At 50.7% G+C, this 7,500-nt stretch overlaps 3 non-coding genes across 3 annotated transcripts in view; all 3 read right to left on the bottom strand.

The window, feature by feature from the left end:
• The window catches only part of LOC126330025 (large subunit ribosomal RNA), a 4,222-nt gene extending 4,015 nt beyond the window's left edge, over positions 1–207 (bottom strand). Inside the window, exon 1 of the ribosomal RNA XR_007562664.1 lies at positions 1–207. This exon is cut by the window's left edge and continues 4,015 nt beyond it. This is a non-coding gene — a ribosomal RNA (large subunit ribosomal RNA).
• Positions 208–395: 188 nt separating this feature from the next.
• On the bottom strand, positions 396–550 carry LOC126330027 (5.8S ribosomal RNA). The gene has a single exon (XR_007562665.1). It is a non-coding gene; the product is annotated as a 5.8S ribosomal RNA (ribosomal RNA).
• A 362-nt stretch (positions 551–912) lies between these two features.
• Positions 913–2,805, bottom strand: LOC126330021 (small subunit ribosomal RNA). The gene has a single exon (XR_007562660.1). It is a non-coding gene; the product is annotated as a small subunit ribosomal RNA (ribosomal RNA).
• Between the last annotated feature and the right edge of the window lie 4,695 nt (positions 2,806–7,500).

Below are 7,500 nucleotides of genomic sequence, written 5' to 3'. Positions count from 1 at the left end.
TTCAAGTTGGACTTGGGCTCGGCGCGAGGCGTCGGGGTAGTGGACCCTCCCAAACACCACATGCCACGACAGGCGGCAGCCTGCGGGGTTCGGTGCTGGACTCTTCCCTGTTCGCTCGCCGCTACTGGGGGAATCCTTGTTAGTTTCTTTTCCTCCGCTTAGTAATATGCTTAAATTCAGCGGGTAGTCTCGCCTGCTCTGAGGTCGTTGTACGAGGTGTCGCACGCCACACCGCCAGCCGGCTGTGCACGCTACCGAGAAAGTACCGGTATGCGAACCGCCAGGCGACGGGCGCGCATCGCACGTTTAAGGAGACGCGGCCGGCCACACAGGCGACCACGACACTCCCACGTCTCCGAAGCGGGACAAACGCCGCGCGCTTCAGTATACGTAGCCGACCCTCAGCCAGACGTGGCCCGGGAACGGAATCCATGGACCGCAATGTGCGTTCGAAACGTCGATGTTCATGTGTCCTGCAGTTCACATGTCGACGCGCAATTTGCTGCGTTCTTCATCGACCCACGAGCCGAGTGATCCACCGTCCTGGGTGATCTTTTCCTTTTCAGTCTCCCACTGTCTCTTTCAAGACAGTAGCATTTGCGGGACTGAGGCGTCTGACGGCCCCTGTTCCACTATTTTTTTTGTGTCCAACGGCCTCACAGCCGATGGGCGTCGTACGGCTCCACACCGGAGCGGACAGGCACTCGGGCGAACGTCATTCAAAACCGGCGCCAGGCGCCAGGTACCGCAGGCCAGCCGCTCCAGAGCTTCAGCGCTCGTACCACACAACAACAACACTTCCGCTAGTTTTGAGAGGCACGCGTGGTTCCGCACGCGGCGCACGGCCACTGCCGTACAGGTAGCGTGTTGCGCGACACGACACGCACATCGAAAGACATGCAGTCTAGTCGGTAATGATCCTTCCGCAGGTTCACCTACGGAAACCTTGTTACGACTTTTACTTCCTCTAAATGATCAAGTTTGGTCATCTTTCCGGTAGCATCGGCAACGACAGAGTCGATGCCGCGTACCAGTCCGAAGACCTCACTAAATCATTCAATCGGTAGTAGCGACGGGCGGTGTGTACAAAGGGCAGGGACGTAATCAACGCGAGCTTATGACTCGCGCTTACTGGGAATTCCTCGTTCATGGGGAACAATTGCAAGCCCCAATCCCTAGCACGAAGGAGGTTCAGCGGGTTACCCCGACCTTTCGGCCTAGGAAGACACGCTGATTCCTTCAGTGTAGCGCGCGTGCGGCCCAGAACATCTAAGGGCATCACAGACCTGTTATTGCTCAATCTCGTGCGGCTAGAAGCCGCCTGTCCCTCTAAGAAGAAAAGTAATCGCTGACAGCACGAAGGATGTCACGCGACTAGTTAGCAGGCTAGAGTCTCGTTCGTTATCGGAATTAACCAGACAAATCGCTCCACCAACTAAGAACGGCCATGCACCACCACCCACCGAATCAAGAAAGAGCTATCAATGTATCAATCCTTCCGGTGTCCGGGCCTGGTGAGGTTTCCCGTGTTGAGTCAAATTAAGCCGCAGGCTCCACTCCTGGTGGTGCCCTTCCGTCAATTCCTTTAAGTTTCAGCTTTGCAACCATACTTCCCCCGGAACCCAAAAGCTTTGGTTTCCCGGAGGCTGCCCGCCGAGTCATCGGAGGAACTGCGGCGGATCGCTGGCTGGCATCGTTTATGGTTAGAACTAGGGCGGTATCTGATCGCCTTCGAACCTCTAACTTTCGTTCTTGATTAATGAAAACATACTTGGCAAATGCTTTCGCTTCTGTTCGTCTTGCGACGATCCAAGAATTTCACCTCTAACGTCGCAATACGAATGCCCCCGCCTGTCCCTATTAATCATTACCTCGGGTTCCGAAAACCAACAAAATAGAACCGAGGTCCTATTCCATTATTCCATGCACACAGTATTCAGGCGGGCTTGCCTGCTTTAAGCACTCTAATTTGTTCAAAGTAAACGTGCCGGCCCACCGAGACACTCAACAAAGAGCACCCTGGTAGGATTTAAACGGGGTCCGCCTCGGGACGCGAAAGCACCCCTTCGGCTCGCCCCACCGGCAGGACGTCCCACGATACATGCCAGTTAAACACCGACGGGCGGTGAACCAACAGCGTGGGACACAAATCCAACTACGAGCTTTTTAACCGCAACAACTTTAATATACGCTATTGGAGCTGGAATTACCGCGGCTGCTGGCACCAGACTTGCCCTCCAATAGATACTCGTTAAAGGATTTAAAGTGTACTCATTCCGATTACGGGGCCTCGGATGAGTCCCGTATCGTTATTTTTCGTCACTACCTCCCCGTGCCGGGAGTGGGTAATTTGCGCGCCTGCTGCCTTCCTTGGATGTGGTAGCCGTTTCTCAGGCTCCCTCTCCGGAATCGAACCCTGATTCCCCGTTACCCGTTACAACCATGGTAGGCGCAGAACCTACCATCGACAGTTGATAAGGCAGACATTTGAAAGATGCGTCGCCGGTACGAGGACCGTGCGATCAGCCCAAAGTTATTCAGAGTCACCAAGGCAAACGGACCAGACAAGCCAATCCGATTGGTTTTGATCTAATAAAAGCGTCCCTTCCATCTCTGGTCGGGACTCTGTTTGCATGTATTAGCTCTAGAATTACCACAGTTATCCAAGTAACGTGGGTACGATCTAAGGAACCATAACTGATTTAATGAGCCATTCGCGGTTTCACCTTAATGCGGCTTGTACTGAGACATGCATGGCTTAATCTTTGAGACAAGCATATGACTACTGGCAGGATCAACCAGGGAGCTGCGTCAACTAGAGCTGAGCAGCCGGCCGCCCGGGAGTGTGTCCCGGGGGCCCGCGCGAACACGCAAGCGTCCGCTCAATTATTCTGCAAACAGGAGGAGGCCGAGCTCCCCTGCACGATACACCTCGAAACCCTCTCAGGTCCCGGCGGCGCGCAGCGCCGTCCTAGGTACTTGGTCGGTTTCGAGAGAGGCGCAATCGCCCGGAGTTAGGCGAGTAGACGGTTTTAGTGCGAACACCCTTGCTCCCAACTGAGCTTGCCGCTGCCGACAGAGGCCCGGGAGCGTGCTGTCGTGGCATTGCCGGCGGGAGACAACACGCGCCACCTATGGTGACCGGCAGCTCCAACGCCAGCGCCACACAAGGGCAAAGCCCCACTTGGGTGCAGAAGCGAACTCTCCCAGCACAGCGCACGCGCCAACACGTCCGCACAACTGCGATACAAACCACCTGCGAGAACCGCTGGGGCGACCGAGCAGCAGACGGCGTCGCGGCGCCGAGTGCCAGGCGGCGGCGCATCCTCAACGCACACAGTCCTCAATCAGACCAGCACACTGCAGATGTCCACCGCGCTTCGCACCGGGCTCGGCTGAACCAACTTTGGCCGCCAGGCGCCGCGTGCAGGGTGCGCCGCAGCGTAGCTGCGCCGCCTGCCGGGCCCGTCGGCTGGCGCTCCTGCCACTCGGCGCCCCCCACCAGCCGCCTGTTGCGCGTGCGCCCACGCAGCGCGCGGCCAACACGCCGGGCGGCCCCCCTTCACCGGCCGGGAACAGTCCCACCAAGCCACCGCCGCGTATCGCTTCATACCCACATGGGCCTAGTCACGCGTGTGGATGTGGCGGGTACCGCTGAAACAACCGGTTAATAGCTGTACCGATCGTCGCCATCACAGATTCACCTCCAGCGTGAACAACCGCTCAACAACGGATTTCCAGTTCATTTGCGTATCTTGGGCAGTAAACGTAGATGTCCACCTACATTTGCGAATTCAACAATTCTTGCATGCCAGGATGTCATGTGTCACGACACGCTACATCAGACCACATACACACTGCGACATGTGCAGAAGAGAACACGTGGAAGGTGGCCCGCGCACGTATGCGATGTACCTTCCGCGATCCACTGTCAACCGGCATCTGCGGCATGTCCCAGATATGGAACGCGGTCCACCAGGGTAGCACTTTGTGTGAGGCAATACGACAAAGTCGGAATACACGCGTCACTACATCAGACGGCTCACGCTGACCTGACCTGACCTGACTCACCGCACCACCACCCCCAGCGACCCAGGGTGACATACAATGCGTTCGTACGTTCCTCCCACACGCCTCTACGGCGTACCACAGTGCAACCTAGCTGTTATTGGGAGACGAGACAAGTAGCATCAAGCACAACATATGGAAATTGAGATTCGACACCGTTGGGCACAGCCAGCGTACGGTCACACGTATCACACTACTTCACTCTGTACGTAACGACCGATGATCGGTACAGCGTGTGGGTTACGCGTACGACATCAGCGGACAATGGACACAGACCATACCACGACGTACACTGAGGGCGTCGACATCTGAATGCAACTGAACAGCTGCGAGGCTCATTTAACACTCAAACGCCAGACCGACCAGCTTGAGAGGACAGAGACACAAAGAGGGGGACAGAGGGGGACAGAGGGGGGGGAGGGGGGGGGTCGGCGATATAGTCCTATTGCAGTACAATTGACAGTGGATAGCAGGAATATGTGGAAAGTAAGCAACACTCGCAAGACATCTACATGAGGATAACAACGACACCAGAGATTCCGAGCAGTGAACTATGTTAGGCAAAGGGACAACGTGGGTTAGGTTAAGGGACAACGTGGGTTAGGTTAAGGGACAACGTGGGTTAGGTTAAGGGACAACGTGGGTTAGGTTAAGGGACAACGTGGGTTAGGTTAAGGGACAACGTGGGTTAGGTTAAGGGACAACGTGGGTTAGGTTAAGGGACAACGTGGGTTAGGTTAAGGGACAACGTGGGTTAGGTTAAGGGACAACGTGGGTTAGGTTAAGGGACAACGTGGGTTAGGTTAAGGGACAACGTGGGTTAGGTTAAGGGACAACGTGGGTTAGGTTAAGGGACAACGTCGGTTAGGTTAAGGGACAACGTCGGTTAGGTTAAGGGACAACGTGGGTTAGGTTAAGGGACAACGTGGGTTAGGTTAAGGGACAACGTGGGTTAGGTTAAGGGACAACGTGGGTTAGGTTAAGGGACAACGTGGGTTAGGTTAAGGGACAACGTGGGTTAGGTTAAGGGACAACGTGGGTTAGGTTAAGGGACAACTTGAGTTAGGTTAAGGGACAACTTGAGTTAGGTTAAGGGACAACTTGAGTTAGGTTAAGGGACAACTTGAGTTAGGTTAAGGGACAACTTGAGTTAGGTTAAGGGACAACTTGAGTTAGGTTAAGGGACAACTTGAGTTAGGTTAAGGGACAACTTGAGTTAGGTTAAGGGACAACTTGAGTTAGGTTAAGGGACAACTTGAGTTAGGTTAAGGGACAAATTGAGTTAGGTTAAGGGACAAATTGAGTTAGGTTAAGGGACAAATTGAGTTAGGTTAAGGGACAAATTGAGTTAGGTTAAGGGACAAATTGAGTTAGGTTAAGGGACAAATTGAGTTAGGTTAAGGGACAAATTGAGTTAGGTTAAGGGACAAATTGAGTTAGGTTAAGGGACAACTTGAGTTAGGTTAAGGGACAACTTGAGTTAGGTTAAGGGACAACTTGAGTTAGGTTAAGGGACAACTTGAGTTAGGTTAAGGGACAACTTGAGTTAGGTTAAGGGACAACTTGAGTTAGGTTAAGGGACAACTTGAGTTAGGTTAAGGGACAACTTGAGTTAGGTTAAGGGACAACTTGAGTTAGGTTAAGGGACAAATTGAGTTAGGTTAAGGGACAAATTGAGTTAGGTTAAGGGACAACTTGAGTTAGGTTAAGGGACAAATTGAGTTAGGTTAAGGGACAACTTGAGTTAGGTTAAGGGACAACTTGAGTTAGGTTAAGGGACAACTTGAGTTAGGTTAAGGGACAACTTGAGTTAGGTTAAGGGACAAATTGAGTTAGGTTAAGGGACAAATTGAGTTAGGTTAAGGGACAAATTGAGTTAGGTTAAGGGACAAATTGAGTTAGGTTAAGGGACAAATTGAGTTAGGTTAAGGGACAAATTGAGTTAGGTTAAGGGACAAATTGAGTTAGGTTAAGGGACAAATTGAGTTAGGTTAAGGGACAACTTGAGTTAGGTTAAGGGACAACTTGAGTTAGGTTAAGGGACAACTTGAGTTAGGTTAAGGGACAACTTGAGTTAGGTTAAGGGACAACTTGAGTTAGGTTAAGGGACAACTTGAGTTAGGTTAAGGGACAACTTGAGTTAGGTTAAGGGACAACTTGAGTTAGGTTAAGGGACAACTTGAGTTAGGTTAAGGGACAACTTGAGTTAGGTTAAGGGACAACTTGAGTTAGGTTAAGGGACAAATTGAGTTAGGTTAAGGGACAAATTGAGTTAGGTTAAGGGACAAATTGAGTTAGGTTAAGGGACAACTTGAGTTAGGTTAAGGGACAAATTGAGTTAGGTTAAGGGACAACTTGAGTTAGGTTAAGGGACAACTTGAGTTAGGTTAAGGGACAACTTGAGTTAGGTTAAGGGACAACTTGAGTTAGGTTAAGGGACAACTTGAGTTAGGTTAAGGGACAACTTGAGTTAGGTTAAGGGACAACTTGAGTTAGGTTAAGGGACAACTTGAGTTAGGTTAAGGGACAACTTGAGTTAGGTTAAGGGACAACTTGAGTTAGGTTAAGGGACAACTTGAGTTAGGTTAAGGGACAACTTGAGTTAGGTTAAGGGACAACTTGAGTTAGGTTAAGGGACAAATTGAGTTAGGTTAAGGGACAAATTGAGTTAGGTTAAGGGACAAATTGAGTTAGGTTAAGGGACAACTTGAGTTAGGTTAAGGGACAACTTGAGTTAGGTTAAGGGACAACTTGAGTTAGGTTAAGGGACAACTTGAGTTAGGTTAAGGGACAACTTGAGTTAGGTTAAGGGACAAATTGAGTTAGGTTAAGGGACAAATTGAGTTAGGTTAAGGGACAAATTGAGTTAGGTTAAGGGACAACTTGAGTTAGGTTAAGGGACAACTTGAGTTAGGTTAAGGGACAACTTGAGTTAGGTTAAGGGACAACTTGAGTTAGGTTAAGGGACAAATTGAGTTAGGTTAAGGGACAAATTGAGTTAGGTTAAGCGATAATCTGGTACAGCCACAGTTAGGTTAAGCGATAATCTGGTACAGCCACAGTTAGGTTAAGCGATAATCTGGTACAGCCACAGTTAGGTTAAGCGATAATCTGGTACAGCCACAGTTAGGTTAAGCGATAAACTGGTACAGCCACAGTTAGGTTAAGCGATAAACTGGTACAGCCACAGTTAGGTTAAGCGATAAACTGGTACAGCCACAGTTAGGTTAAGCGATAAACTGGTACAGCCACAGTTAGGTTAAGCGATAAACTGGTACAGCCACAGTTAGGTTAAGCGATAAACTGGTACAGCCACAGTTAGGTTAAGCGATAAACTGGTACAGCCACAGTTAGGTTAAGCGATAAACTGGTACAGCCACAGTTAGGTTAAGCGATAAACTGGTACAGCCACAGTTAGGTTAAGCGATAAAC

Source organism: Schistocerca gregaria, unplaced genomic scaffold (genome assembly GCF_023897955.1).
Source record: "Schistocerca gregaria isolate iqSchGreg1 unplaced genomic scaffold, iqSchGreg1.2 ptg001244l, whole genome shotgun sequence".
In the NCBI taxonomy this organism is placed as follows: domain Eukaryota; kingdom Metazoa; phylum Arthropoda; class Insecta; order Orthoptera; family Acrididae; genus Schistocerca; species Schistocerca gregaria.
The sequence above is the reverse complement of the archived record's forward strand: the minus strand, read 5'-3'. Positions and strand labels throughout refer to the sequence as shown.